Below are 14568 nucleotides of genomic sequence, written 5' to 3' on the forward strand. Positions count from 1 at the left end.
TTTAAGAAACGTTAAACAGGATTCTTTGAATGGAAAGGAAAGACCCTAAGCAGGAGTAAGAAAAGTGGGAAGCACAAAAGATGTAAAATTAAGTATATCTGTAAAAATCAGTCAAGAGATGATGGCAATAAATACATACCTATCAATAATTACTTTGAATGTAAATGAACAAATGCTCCAATCAAAAGACACGGGATGATAAATAAATAAAAAAATAAGACGTCTATATGCTGTCCACAAGAGACTCATTTCAGACCTAAAGATACATGTAGATTCAAAGTGAAGGCAGGGAAAATCATTTACATGCAAACGGAAGTGAAAAGAAAACCAGGGTGGCAATACTTAAATTGGATAAATAAAAAACAAAGACTGTAACAAGAGACAAAGAAGGACATTATATAATCAAAGGGAACAATCCAACATGAAGATGTAAAAACTTTAAATATTTATGCACTGAACACGGGAGCACCAAATACATAAAGCAGTTAGTAACAAAATAAAGGAAGTAATCAATACTAATACAGTAATAGTAGAGGACTTTAACACCCCACTTATATCAATGGACAGATCATCCAAACAACATCTACAAGAAAACAATAGCTTTGAATGACACATTGGACCAGAGGGATGTAAGAGATATATTCAGAACATTCCAGCCTATAACAGAATACACATTCTCTTCAAGTGTACATGAAAAACTCTCCAGTATAGATAACACATTAGGGCACAAAATAAGTCTCAAATTCAAAAACATCTAAGTCATAACATGCATCTTCTCTGACCACAACACTATGAAACTAGAAGTCAACCAAAAGAAAAGATCTGGGAAGGACACAGATACACAGAGGTTGAACAACATGCTACTAAACAACAAATGGATCAACCAAGAAATCAAAGAGGAAATTTTAAAAAATACATGGAGACAAATGAAAATGTAAACACAATGATCCAAAATCTTTGGAATGCAGCAAAAACTCTTCTAAGAGGTTACTTTATAGCAATACAGGCCTACCTCAGGAAGACAAATCTCAAACGACCTAACCTTACACCTAAAGGAGCTAGAAAAAGAACAAACAAAACCCAAATCCAGTAGGAGGAAGGAAATCATAAAGATAAGAGCAGAAATAAACAAAATAGAGACTAAAAAAAAAAACCCAGTAGAACAGATCAATAAAACCAGGAGCTGATTTCTTTGAAAAGATAACAAAATGATAAACTGTTAGCCAGACTCTTGGGGAAAGAAAGAAAGATAGAGAGGACCCAAATAAATGAAAGAGGAGAAATAATAACCAACATCCCAGAATTACAAAGGTTGTAAGAGAATATTAGGAGAAATTATATGCCAACAAATTAGACAAGCTAGAAGAGATGGACAAATTCCTAGAAACCTATAACCTCCCCTAAAACTAAATCAGGAAGAAATGGAAAATTTGGTAATTGGTCTCAATTACCAGCAATGAAATGGAATCAAAAGTCTCCAAACTAATGAAAGCCCAAGACCAGACAGCTTCACAGGTGAATTCTACCAAACCTTTATATAAGAGTTAGTACCTATTCTTCTCAAACTATTAAAAAAAAAAAAAAAAATAGAAAAGGAAGGACAACCTCCAAATTCATTCTATGAGGCCAGCATTACCCTGATATGAAAACCAGATAAACATCTTACAAACAAGAGAGAACTACCAATATCATTGATGAACGTAGATGAAAACTCAACAAGATATTAGCGACTGAATCCAACAATTCTTTAAAAACAAACCTCATTCATCACGATCAAGTGAGATTTATTCTAAAGAATAAATTCTAAAGGATGGTTCAAAATTCACAAATCAACAAGATACATCACATCAATAAGAGAAAGGATTAAAACTGTATGATCATTTCAGCAGATGCAGAAAAAAGCATTTGACAAAGTGTAATGTCCAGTCATGATAAAAACCCTCATCAAAGTAGGTTTAGAGGGGGCATATCTCAATATAATAAAAGCCATATATGAGAGGCACCTGGGTGGCTCAGTCAGTGAAACAACCAGCTCTCGATTTCAGTTCAGGTCATGATCTCATGGTTCACAGGATTGAGCCCCACATGGGGCTCTGTGCTGACAGCATGGAGCCTACTTGGGATTCTCTCTCTGCCCCTCTTTCTCTGCCCTTCCCGAGCCCATGCTCTGTCTCTCAAATAAATAAACTTTAAAAATGTTTTTAGTGCCATATATAAAAACCCACAGCTAATATCATACTCAGTGGTGAAAATTTGAAAGATTTTAATATCAGGAACAAGACAAGGATGTCTGCTCTCATCACTTTTATATAATAGTACTGGAAGTCTTGGCTGCAGCAATTAAACCACATAAATAAAAGGCATTCAAATTGGTAAAGAGAAAGTAAAAGTTTCACTATTTGCAAATGACATGATACCAAATACAGAAAACCCTAAAGACCCCACCCCCCCCAAAAAAACTACTAGAACCAATAAATGAATTCAGTAATGTTGTAGGGTACAAAACCAATATATAGAAATCCATCGCATTTCTATGCACTAATAATGAAGCAGCTGAAAGAGAAATTAAGAAAACACTCCCATTTATGACTGCACCAAAAATAACAAAATACCTAGGAATAAAATTAACCAAGGAGGTGAAAGACCCATACTACCTGAAAAATATAAAACATTGATGAAAGAAATTGAAGATGACACCAAAAAATGGAAACATATTCCATGCTCCTGGATTGGAAGAACAAACATCAAACTGTCCGTATTGCCCAAAGCAATCTACACAATCAGTACAATCCTTATCAGAATACAACAGCATTTTTTTACAGAACTAGAATAAACAATCCTAAGATTTGTATGGAATGACAAAAAAAACCAGATAGCCAAAGAAATTTTAAAAAACTAAGCTGGAGGTATCACAATCTCAGACTTCAAGTTATATTACAAAGCTGTAGTAATCAAAACAGCATAGCACTGGCACAAAAACAGTCACAGAGATAAATGGAACAGAATAGAGAGCCCAGAGGTAAATCCACAACTATATGGTCAATTAATCTTCAACAAAGGAGGCAAGAATATACAATGGGAAAAAGACCATCTCTTCAACAAATGGTGTTGGGGAGAACTGGACACCTACATGCAAAAGAATGAAGCCGGACTCCTTTCTTACACCATACACAAAAACTCAAAATGGATTAAAGACCTAAATGTGAGACCTGAAATCATAAAAATTCTAGTAGAGAGCATGGGCAGTAATTTCTCTGACATTGGCCATAACAACATTTTTCTAGATGTACATCTCCTGAGGGAAGGGAAACAAAGGCAAAAGTAAACTATTGGGACCACATCAAAATAAAAAGTTTCTGCACAGCAAAGGAAACAACTAGCAAAACTAAAAGACAACCCTACTGAATAGGAGAAAATATTTCCAAATGACATTTCCAGTAAAGGGCTAGTACTCAAAATGAAGAACTTATACACCTCAACACACACGCACAAATAACCCAATTAAAAATGGGCAGAAGACATGAACAGACATTTCTCCAAGGAAGACATATAGATAGCCAACAGAGACATAAGAAAATGTTCAACATCACTCATCATCAGAGAAATGCAAATCAAAACTACAATGAGGGATGCCTTGAGTGGCTCATTTGGTTAAGCATCTGACTTCAGGTCATAATCTCACAGTTCACAGGTTCAAGCCCCATATCGGGTTCTACACTAATGGCATAGAGCCTGCTTGGCTCTCTCAAAATAAATAAATAAGCTTTAGAAAGAAACTATAATGAGATACCACCTCACACATGTCAGAATGGCTAAAGCAACAAATGTTGGCAAAGATGTAGAAAAAAAGCAATCCTCTTGCACTGTTGATGGGAATGCAAACTGGTACAGCCAATGTAGAAAACAGTATGGAGGTTCCTCAAAAAGTTAAAAATAGAACTACCATATGATCCAGTAATTTCACTCCTGGGTATTTATCTAAAAATACAAAAATACTAATTTGAAAGGATATATACCCCTGTTTATTGCAGCATTATTTATAATAGCCAAATTATGGAAGCAGCCTAAATGTCCATATGTCTATGGATAGATGAATGAATATTTTGTCTCACAAACACACACACACACACACACACACACACACACACACACACACTGGAGTATTACTCAGCTATAAAAAAGAATGAAGTGTTGCCATTGGCAATGACATGGGTTGAGCTAGAAAATATAATGCTAAGTGAAATAAGTCAGAAAAAGACAAATACCAGATGATTTCACCCATATGTGGAATTTAAGAAAAACTAACAACAACAACAAAAAAGATAAGCCAAAAAACAGACTCTTAACTATAGAGAACAAACTGATGGTTCCCAGAGGAGAGATGGGAGGGGAGACAGGTGATGGGATTACAGAGTACCCTTGTGATGAGCATTGAGTAACACAGAATTGCCAAATCACTCTTGTACACCTGAAACTAATAACACTGTATGTTAACTATACTGGAATTTTTAAAAAAATTAAAATAATCCACCATGCAGAGGAAAACAAGAACAGGCTTTGAAAATGCACTGACCTGGAGTCAAATCCCAGGCACATCATTTCTAGTTGTGTGATTTTAAGCATTTCTTAACCTGTTTCCTCATCTGAATACATAGAATAGACCTACCTTGCAAAGTCATTCTGAAGAATAAAGGAGATAGCATGGATAAAGTACCTTGCATATAGTTTTAATAAATAGTCGCTATTATTACTGATTTTTCTGTTGATAGTCTATGAGGGAGGTGATCCAGATATTAGAAGACCACCACTACCCTAGTACTAGACATCTCAGCACTGCCCACTGCTCCCCCCACCACGCACCTGCAGAAGGAATAGCCCTAAGCAGTCATAGATTGTAACCCCAAGATCCTGTCCCCACCCAGCCATAGCTGATGGTGAAATTCTAACCCAGGGGCACTTAGTCCAGGGTTGCCGGTGACCACATAGCCTGACTCTACAAACTGGACCACTCACAGGGTCCCCTGCCCTCCTCTCCGTCTCATTTGTACTAACGATTGAGGACTGAGCAGTGGAAACGAGACTTAGATGCAGAATGAAGGGAGCCCTGAGAAAGCATCATGGCAAGTGATGTTACACATAAAGAAGATGGTCTGAAACAGAAAATAGAAGAAGCGAAAGGAAAAGAAAACAGACAAGCAAGAACCAAGGAACAACATTTTAGCTAAGATCCATAAACATCTACTGCTTGCTTGAACCCTGAACGACTCACCAGTTAAGTTTTGCTCTTGAAATCCAGTTGATCAGTTTTATCGATGTGACATGTATGTGTAGTCTTGAAGTCAGAGAAGTAACTTAAATGAATTTCTTCCTTGCAACCTAAGATATTCTCAAAAATTGAGGCTCTTGACAGGGACTAACTTGCCCAAGTTTACAGAGCAGAAGGGACCTTCGAGACAAGGTGATCCCAAGCCCAGCAGCCGGGCCTCATCCGGTGGCTATGTGTGCGAAGTGTCCTGGGCATCCAGCCCCTTTGAGGCTTCAGAGGCTCAGACCTCTGAGCATCACACAAGCAAGGGGAGACCCCAAGCAAGAATTGCCCAGCTGGCCCACAGAACCACGGAAATAATAAACTGGTTTAAGTCATTAAGTGCACGGTGGTTTGTGATGCAGCAACAGATAACCAGTGCAGTGTAGTTAATAGCAAAAGACAAGTTTTATGTTGTTGCTATGTGCAAACATCGTGCAGAGGGAATGTGATTTCAGTTGCGTTTTTGCTATGCCTGCGCTAACATAATTTGGCACCTCACTTTTTTGAGTTTCATAAAATGAAAACGTAAAATGGGAGAATCAGACGACATGATCTTTGAGATCCCTTCTGGTTCTAAAAATTCTGACTGCCAGCAAATGACACAGTCAAAACATGGCCCTAGAGGGATGGTTCCCTAGGCTTAACATCTGAACTACCTTATTAAAAAAAAAAAAAAAGTCAAATGCAAAATAAAACTGCTTTTAGAGGCACAGTAGGTGCTTAAAATTTGTTTGAATTGAAATGCCACCTTCATGGGTACTTCAACTTAATTTAAATTGTTTTTTCTCACTCACTTGACCTGAGGTCACTTCCTAAGCCAATGGAATAAAAGTAAACACAGATCCAAAGTGAACTGTCAACACAAAGCAGTTAAAGAGTGATCTCAGGTTTGTTCTTTCACTCTCCTCTAGAGCCTTGTACCAAACTTCCCAGAGCTCCAGCCAAAGAGCATGTCTACCCAACCTGCTGCCTCTTGGGGTCATTCCAACCCAGGGCAGCTGAGCAGGTGGAAACTACCAGCCAGTCACCCCTTACATACCACACCCAGCTTGCACATGAGCCCCTCTCTTGGCAGTAAGGACATGTCCTCCTCACTCACCTCCATCCCATTCCTGGCACTTTTTTTCCCACTCCTAAGAAGGAAGAAAAGATCCTATATTTACCACACCCTGTGCCCCAAACATGACACGGTGAACAGGAGTGTCAATTCCTCCAGGCTTTCCAGAAGCTCTATAGCTGCAGAGAGGAGCATGGCACCAGAAGAAAACAGAGCCAGTGGAAGGGCTCTGATGTGATGTCACTCACCTGGCAACCATCCTTCCTCACTGTGAAGTAACAAACAGGTACACTGTGAGGTCGTCGGTGAAAGGAAACCCATTACAAGTGACCGTTATCTAAAAAGTTCTTATTCTTCCTGCCCTGCTCTCTCCCCAAACTTCCTTCTCCTAAAACTGCCTTCCTTATCCTAAGGACAAGAAAACCTGGGCTATTTCCAAAGGGGAGCTTAATGGGAAATGCTTCCTCTAGATAGATTTCTTTATTGGTTCTGATTTTAAAAACAGCTCAGGAATAATTTTAAAACCACATTTTACTGGACATGCCCTTCACTTTCAACATAGAAATCACACTATCCACCTGTCTCTGTATTCCCAGCGTCCAAATAAGGGAGGAAACGTAGCCACTGCCACATTCACCATGACACTAGCTCCCAGTGGCCTGATGATACAAGACTGCACATTCTGCTTTGGTTACCTCTGATGAAGAAAATCGCAGCAAAGACAGTGACCCCACAGATGGTCCATCCTCTGACATGTCCACGTACACTTGGTGACTCATCTACCAGCGTGATGCATAAGGACCTATCCTTGCAGTCTGGCAAGTTACTAGGCTATTGACTGAAACTTATTCAATATGCTTATCTGGAACAGGGATGATAACAGTAGCCTTGCTGTATGCCCACAGGCTAGCACATCCGCAGGGCTCAGTAAGTAATAGTTACACGTGGGGTACCTGGGTAGCTCAGTCGGTTGAGTGTCCAACTCTTGAGTTAGGCTCAGGTCATGATCTCATGGTTCATGGGATCGAGCCCCGCACTGACAGTGTGGAGCCTGCTTGGGATTCTCCCTGTCTCTCTCTCTCTCTCCCCCTCCTTCCCGCCCGCCCTCTCTCTCTATTTCTCGCTCTCTCCCTCCCTTCCCCACTCAAGCTCTGTCTCAAAATAGACATTTTAAAAAAAGATTCTCTCCCTCTGCCCCTCTCCCCAGCTCCTGCTCACTTGTTCTCTCACGCGCTCTCTCAAATAAAAATTTTAAAAATAAAAAAAAGCACACAAATAAGTAATAGTTACATGCACGCATGTAAACAGCTTAGCATTGTGCCTGGGACAAAATTAGTACTCAGCACATTTGTTGCCTCTGCAGTTAGCAGGAGGAGTAATAGTGGCGGTAGTGATGGTACTTTTTCTCTCAATCCGTGCTGAACTGAAGTGTGGCATGAAAAGGAGATACTCTCTCTGCTCTCCAGGGACACAGGCTGTTATACAGAGATAGTACCTATGCTACTGCTCCTTTTCAGATCCCCCATTGCCACCATTTTCCTTTCTAGCTCTAAATTCCTGCCTCCTCTCCCCACAATCCACCCACTTCTATACACCCAACTCTTCTAGTTTATGTTCAGACCTAAGAAGAATCAAAGTTTCCATAGTTAAGTGGAAGATGATAAGCTTTCTGCTTAATACTAAGTGCTGGAAATCTTTAGAGCTACACGTTCTAAATGGTCTCTCTTGACAGAAATGGAACTGGAAATCATTGGTCACCTAGCGGGGTCCCAGAGACAATGCACCTTGCATTGTGTCAACATAGGTTTCTCTTAAAGGAGTATGTCTTCTCTGTTAACACATTATATTGTGATCACTGGTGTTTAAGCTGTGTTCATATTGGGTATGATATTAGGGATGGACCATTTTGTCTACAAATTTAATATCCCCAGCATCCAGGATTTTAAGCACATAGAAAAAACTCAGTATGTTTACTAAATAAAGAAGACGAAAGGTACAGTGATAGAGTTTAGAGGTATTTTCTATATATCCATCTTACTCTCCATTAACACAAGTAACAGAAACTTAATTCTCTATTAAAATTACAGTCCATGTGGTCAGAGGAATAGATCAAAACACAGAACTGGAGAGAACAGTGAAAAGTCCCAAGTGTGTCCTAGGCACAATGCTAAGCTGTTTACATGCATGCATGTAACTATTACTTGTTTTTGTTTTTTTATTTTTTTAGTTTTTATTTGAGAGACAGCGCAAGAGAACAAGTGAGCAGGAGCTGGGGAGAGGGGCAGAGGGAGAGAATCTTTTCTTAAGATGTCTATTTTAAGAGAGAGCATGAGTGGGGAAGGGAGGGAGAGACGGAGAATCCCAAGCAGGCTCCACACATGTCAGTGGGGCTCGACATGGAATAAGCATGGAAGTATTACATCATGATCTTTAAAAAGCTACCACTTCATCATAGAATATATTTTCAAGCTTTAGAAATTGAATGTTGTTGATAAATAGTAGATTCTAACTACATGATTGCGTTTAATTTTGAACTTTTCTTATGTAAATTTCAAAACCAAAATTGAAAGGTCGTGAACAAGAATAAAATGTTGAGTTAGAAAAAGACTTAGCATGGGGTGCCTGGGTGGCTCAGTCAATTAAGCGTCCGACTTCGGCTCAGGTCATGATCTCACAGTTCGTGGGTTCGAGCCCCACGTCGGGCTCTGTTCTGACAGCTCAGAGCCTGGAGCCTGCTTCAGATTCTGTGTCTCCCTCTCTCTCTGCTCCTTCTGCATTCACGCTCTGTCGCTCTCTCAAAAATAAATAAACATTAAGAAAAAAAATTTTTTAAAAGATAAAGACTTAGCAACTCTCTAGACCAATGATTCTCAGAATGTGATCATAGGGCCTTTGGAGACCCCAACAACCTTTCAGGGAGTCCTTAAAATCAAAGTCATTTTCCTAATGATACTAGGGCATTACTCGTCTTTTTCACTCTCATTCTTGCACCATGAACAGTGGATCTTTCCAGAGTTTACAGAATGTATGATATCACAGCAGACAAATGCAGAAATAGATTTAACAGTCCAACTGTCTTCTATTAAGCCAGACCTTAAGAAAGTTTGCCAAAAATATAAAATAGTATCACTCTTGTAAGTTTTTGTTTTGAAAAATAGGTATTTTTCATTAAAATGTGCCATGTTCATATATGAGCTCACTGCTTTTTACAAAGAATATTTTTAATTTCCCACTTTTAGTTTCTAATATGATAAATATTAATAATTATAATCCATATAAACAAAAGTTCTTTGGCGTCTTCAACATTTTTTATGAGTCTAAATTGGGTCTGAGACCATGAAGTATAAGAACCACTGCTCTGGACCCATGATTTTTAACCAGGGATTGGCATTCAAGTCAGCAAATCAGGTCCTGGCTCTTCTCTGTGGTAACTGATAAAGAGGGCAAAGAAGCTCCCTGGCCTCACCTATAAACTTAGAAAGTCACAGTTAAAAAGAGTGCTGGGGTCAAAAAACATTGTGAATTAGCAGTGATCATTCCTAAGAATCTGGATATAGGAAATGAAAAGGAAATGAGAGCCAAAGATTCAAAGGTTCTCAGGTTAGACAACTAACAGACGAGTATTGCCTCTGGTAGTTGAAAATAACCGGACTGGAATTACAGGAGAAGGTATGAACCCAGTGTTAGATGGCAGATCCCAAAAGTGGAGATGCCCTGTCTCCACCTCTTCTTGGAGACAGAGAACTGCAGGGAGGTGGGCAGTCAGAACCAGCAATATAGATTTGAGTTTTAGCCCTCCCTAGTGACAGGTGGCATCCAGAGGTGAAAAAGCCCATCAACGAAGTGAATGTGGAACACGGAGCTGTTCAAAGCAGAACTGGAGGTGAGGTGCTCATTTTAGAACGAATTAAAGAAGAGCCCAGGAGATGCTGGGAAAGGCCGACTCAGAGACCAGAACAATGCAGGGCTCTGAATAGTATCTTGACATGACATAGCCAATGGATGGGTGGCAAGATGGAAGCAAGGACAAAAAAGAGAAAGAAAAGAATCAAAGGGGACTGCTTCAAGGAGGACTGATTGGTCAACCATATCACAAGGGAAGACACAAATGATAAACTCTGAGACACTAATGGATTTGACAAGAATTGGGTCATTGCTTCAAACCAAAATTTTTAGTAGAGGGGTCAAAACAATACGTGAAAATTGTGTGAAAAAATATAAATGCATAAGGAAGGAAATAGGATGAAGGAAAGAAAAGGAAACCAATCCTGCAAAGACTTTTGGTATTTAAGCCAAGATCACTTGTGTACAGCCGGGATGGAAATACCCAGTGGCCTCAGTACCACTGCACGTGCTCAAGGCAAAGAAAAGAATGATGGGTACCATGACTCACAGGATCTCATCATCAAACCACCCTCTCATAGCACTATTTTCTGGTTGACCAAAATACAGTCCTAAGAAATCCTGTGATTCAGAGGTCAAAAAAGGTGAAGGTTAAAAGACCTAGTCTGATCAGATATTATTTAAAAAGAAATATTTAGAATTGAATAGGTCTTGAGTAGGGACACAAATAATAAAAATCCAACTATCAGAGTTTCATATATAAAAAGGAATTGCTATGACAACCACAATTCAACCTCCACAGAAAATATAAATAGGAACCAGAATGAGAAAATTATAGAGAAATGTGGCTTTTCTGATTTGGAAACCATTTCAACTACTATTCTTTAATGTTTTGCTCATTTGGCTCTGATATGAGAACATGAAAATAGTCTTCCATTTCAATAGCTTCTTTGTATTACAAATTAAAATGAACAAACCGTCATTTAATGAAATGAAACTGGAAACTAAGACCATTTTACTGATTTACGCCACTAAGATGCCCTGTCCCCTTCATTGCTAACTTCTAATATTCAAAGGACCACACCAAAATTAAAGAATAAACATACATTAGATGCATTCTATTACAGGCCAAATAGTAAGAGCAGATACCAGAGAATGTAGAATCAATACATTTTTAGCTGCCAGAGTGTAAAGTTTCAAACCAGTTGTAAAGGACCAGTTTCCTACCTCTTCTCCAGCATTTTCCTTTAACCATGACACTTCCTGAGACCTGCCATGTAGTTTGCTATTTGTCTGATTGGTGACAGAAGGTAGAATAGTGCAGGGTCAGATATCCATCCAGCTTCTCCTAGGATAACCTAGTCATTTTCACTCTCCTGAAGCCAGAGTAATCAGCTCTTACAAGCCCAGGGATCCTGAGGATTCAAGGTTAGAGAATCCAGCAATTTGATCTTTTGCACAGTGCATATGCCTTAAGACATTTTCACTGTAAAGGAAGCAAGCTGGCTACAGGTGGCTCTTTAATGAACTCGGCTGCCTGACCTTGTCCAGGCACCTGTAGTGTTCTGCCTCCTGCCTGCCCTTATATCTTCATTTCCTAGGTCTAATGCCCTCATAGCCTCATGCCCAGTTTTCCTCTCTCTGCTCTGGCTTCTTCAGCTAATCTGGCACCCCACTTGAGCTTTGCCCTGGATGCTTGTCATTCAATCTCCTATGGCTCTGCTCTACAGCCCAAGGGCCAGGCCAGCCTGCCCTTGCTCTAAACCCATCTCCAGATCCAGGAACCTCATCTGTTGCAACTCCAAGCCTGCCAAGTGGAGTGGTTTGGACATGAATCAGTTCTAATCACAGAAGGTCTCCAGTAGCACTGAGCTTCCTCTCATGTCACCCAACTTCAACACCTTCCCAGGGAGAAGGAAAGCAATTCACTATTCATTGTGCCTGACAAAATCAATCACATGCATGAGAGTCCTTATGATGCTGCTGTTGAACTATAAGGCTTATCATCCCCTGTATTAACCAAATTGAAATCTGTCAGTCATACCATCATAAATTAATTATAAATTAGGACATCAATGTCACCATATTCAGAGTATATTTTGCTAGATCCTCCAGAAGTAAACTTATATAATAATCTGTCATTGTTAGCAGGTAAAAATCTCAAAACACACAAGTTGTATGATCTAAATCCAAGTTCTTTGCATCCAAGAATTTTAGTTTTTAAGAATCTTCTATATACAAATCCACGTAAACTCCAAGTCTCTATATAGCATCATCAAAGCTGGGAAGGGCATCCTGAAATCAGGTTAGCTATCCCCAGCACCTGAAGCTCTTTCAAAGACCTGAAGACCTGAAGCTCTTTCAAAAGATGGGTGGTAACTGGGATGCCTGGGTGACTCAATCAGTTAAACATCCGACTTCAGCTCAGATCATGATCTCACAGTTCATGAGTTCAAGCCCCGCGTCTGGCTCTATGCTGACAGCTCAGAGCCTGGAGCCTCCTTTGTATTCTGTGTCTCCCTCTCCCTCTGCCCTGCGCCTGCTCACACTCTCTTTCTCTCAAAAATAAACATTATAAACATTTTTAAAAACAATAAAAGACGGATGGTTATTAAGTGTGCAATGTATATATTGAGTGAATTTGTCAAAGCAAACTTGGTTCATGGATTCACACCTCCACTTCGGAAGGGTCTGTACCAGGTACATGACACTAGTGAGGATTTTAGATCCTACAGTCACACTGGAGAAGGCAAGACATAAGTATAAACAGACATAAATATAAACAGGCTAGATTGCCTGATCAACATGTCACATGGAGTAAGACCACCCATAGAGTAAGGAGGGAAAACGAGGGTAGGAGATACCAAGGGGAACAAAACTTCCTGAAAAGTATCTTTTTTCAGGGTTTTCTTCCACTATGCCCTATGACATAAAAATGCCTATGAGAGACTTTTTAGCTATCCCATAACTCTCATAAATTCAGTATGTTTTCATCTTTGCCATACAGAATTATTTGAGCCAAATGCTAGTTTTCGAGAATATCAAGATCTTCGTTGTTGAGCACACTCTGGTTTCAGTGCCTTGCTGCTCTTTCCTCCTTCCATTTTTCATCTACCTACTGCTGAACAAGGTACAAGCCAATAAAATAGAAAAGGATGAGAGAAGATCTGATGTTGCCTTTCATCTACTTCACTCCTCCTTGCTCCCATTAATGCCCCAGGTCCAACTGGGAACAACGGTCCCTCTCATGAAAGAAGTCTCTCTCTGGGCACAGGACCTGTATCAAGCAGGTTTCATGGGGCACAGGGCTTTTTTCTAAAGAATCTAAGAGAAGAAGAAGTTGCAAACTATGGGACACAGCTAGTGAGTTTCACAGCTGAGTTTTGAACCAAGGCCAATCCATACTAAAAGCTCCTTACTCCTTTCTCCGGTGCCTTCTAATTTACCTTCTTAGGCTTAAACTGACATTTAAATGTTATCCCAAGTCTCCAGGAAAGAAACATAGGGCAGGATGGGGAGGCAGGAACAGACATTCATAAATGAATATTTGTTATAATTCTACAACAATAAGGTGTATCATAGTCACAACAATAGAAATCTTTTACTATCTTATTAGAAAATAATATAGTTCTTGACCAGATACATAAAATTGCTGCCTGCTGCAACAGAATCACTAACATGATAACTGGTTTTGTTATTATAGTCTTATGTATATGTTATTTTAGAAGTAAGAGCTAACACAGGTTGTCTGGGGTTTTTTAAACCAGATGCCCAGCATTCCTAATGAGCACATGATAGAAAATTTAAATTTCAAAGCAAATGTCAATGCCAAAATAATAAATTATTTTAAATATTCCTCCCACAGAACCCTGATTCTACATGGCCAAGTGTACACATGTAATTATTAGCAGGTTCACTGGCACAAAATGGGCCAGATGTGAACATGACTCCAAATTGCTCATTTACAACCAAGCCCTCCAGATACCCAGTCCTGACAGCACTGAATCAAATGAATTGATCAAAACATCTAGGAGTGAGAAGGGACTGGACCTACTGCTCATTCAGAGTATTTGTCTCTTTATAAGATCCCCACCATATAGACATCTGGCTACATGCCAGAGTCATGCCCTGTCACCTGGCTACACTGACCAAAGAGCTCACTCTACCCGAGCAAAGATCACTGTTCCATTTTGGACAGCTCTGTTTGATGATGCATTCTGTCAGAGTAAACAAATCAGTGACCAGTCTGAGGACATGGATACATGTTTATTTTCCTCTGTAACACAAGTCAACAAGAAAGTCTGTAATCGAGTAAATCAAAAGAGGTTACAAAAATTATGACACATATGTTTAGACTAGT

General features: G+C 39.4%; 1 long non-coding RNA gene across 7 annotated transcripts in view; it reads right to left on the reverse strand.

The window, feature by feature from the left end:
- The window catches only part of LOC132665913 (uncharacterized), an 85576-nt gene that overhangs the window by 7305 nt on the left and 63703 nt on the right, over positions 1-14568 (reverse strand). For 3 of the 7 annotated variants that reach the window (XR_014135888.1, XR_014135886.1, XR_009604345.3), the window contains exon 1: positions 6472-6597. The exons of 1 other annotated variant lie outside the window; for it this stretch is intronic. This is a non-coding gene — a long non-coding RNA (uncharacterized LOC132665913). Of the gene's footprint in view, positions 1-5269; positions 5333-6471; positions 6598-14568 lie in introns of those variants that run through there. 3 more of the 7 variants (XR_014135887.1, XR_009604346.3, XR_014135885.1) reach the window with 2 other exon arrangements.

The sequence above is a fragment of the Panthera onca genome, chromosome D3, assembly GCF_046562875.1.
Source record: "Panthera onca isolate mPanOnc1 chromosome D3, mPanOnc1 haplotype 2, whole genome shotgun sequence".
NCBI classification, from domain to species: domain Eukaryota; kingdom Metazoa; phylum Chordata; class Mammalia; order Carnivora; family Felidae; genus Panthera; species Panthera onca.